Here is a 915-nt window from a genome sequence, read left to right as displayed (position 1 = left end):
TTTTTTTTTTGGTCAGACTGGGGTAGACATATGTAGCGTCCGAGAAGCAGGGCGTTACTATCATATTTCCTTCTAACTCCAGATAACACCAAATAAACCCTTAATCACGCAAGAAATCACTCAACTTTTACTGCTTGCCCTGCTTCTTGGCCCACCGCTGGCCCATTTCATTTCCCATGGTCTGGCCTCTTGGCCTTTTTCTTTATAAGCCATATCACCTGGCCATCAAGCGACTTCCTACTCCTGGATCCTATGTGGTTTCTGGTTTCAGCCAGGTTACCCAGAGTTTACGGACTGATCGTGCTGCCTCTGGCCCATTTCTGCCCCTGGAATTGCTGTTTCCGCCCCTCCCCCCACCTCCAGGCATTAAATCTTTCTCGAGCACTGGGCTTATTCTCCCACAAGCTACTAGGAAGCCTTAATTGCTTCGAAACTCCCCCCCCCACCCCTCCAATCAGAGAGTGAAACATTTCTTCCCACCCTAAGTAATAGACTCAAAATGATGCCTTACTTGGCAACTGTCCATGTGATTTTTTTTTTTTTTAATCCACGGGCAGATTGTTTCTAAGTCGGGAGTACCTACCTACCAGCTCAGAGTGAACCTCACATTCTTTGTGGAACAAAATCAATGTATGACATCTAACCCGCAAATTAGCATCAAAGCTTTCAAACTTTCTGACTGTCTCAGCTTTGACATGTCCCGAATGACCTTCGTGTTTATTCTTCCTTTCCCTTCCCTTCATCTAATCCTTCGCACCCCCCCCCTTTTCGTGATGTGTCCCATTTCTTCTCATGGCCCCAAGATTCTGCCCTCACAAGACTCTAAACCGGACAGGCTTATTCTTCCTTCTCCACTATGGTGGGGACAGAATATATAGTAGTGGCCACTCCCCCAGAGTTAGACAGATGTGGCTT

Source organism: Pteropus alecto, unplaced genomic scaffold, assembly GCF_000325575.1.
Source record: "Pteropus alecto unplaced genomic scaffold, ASM32557v1 scaffold59, whole genome shotgun sequence".
In the NCBI taxonomy this organism is placed as follows: domain Eukaryota; kingdom Metazoa; phylum Chordata; class Mammalia; order Chiroptera; family Pteropodidae; genus Pteropus; species Pteropus alecto.
This window is presented reverse-complemented; position numbering follows the sequence as displayed.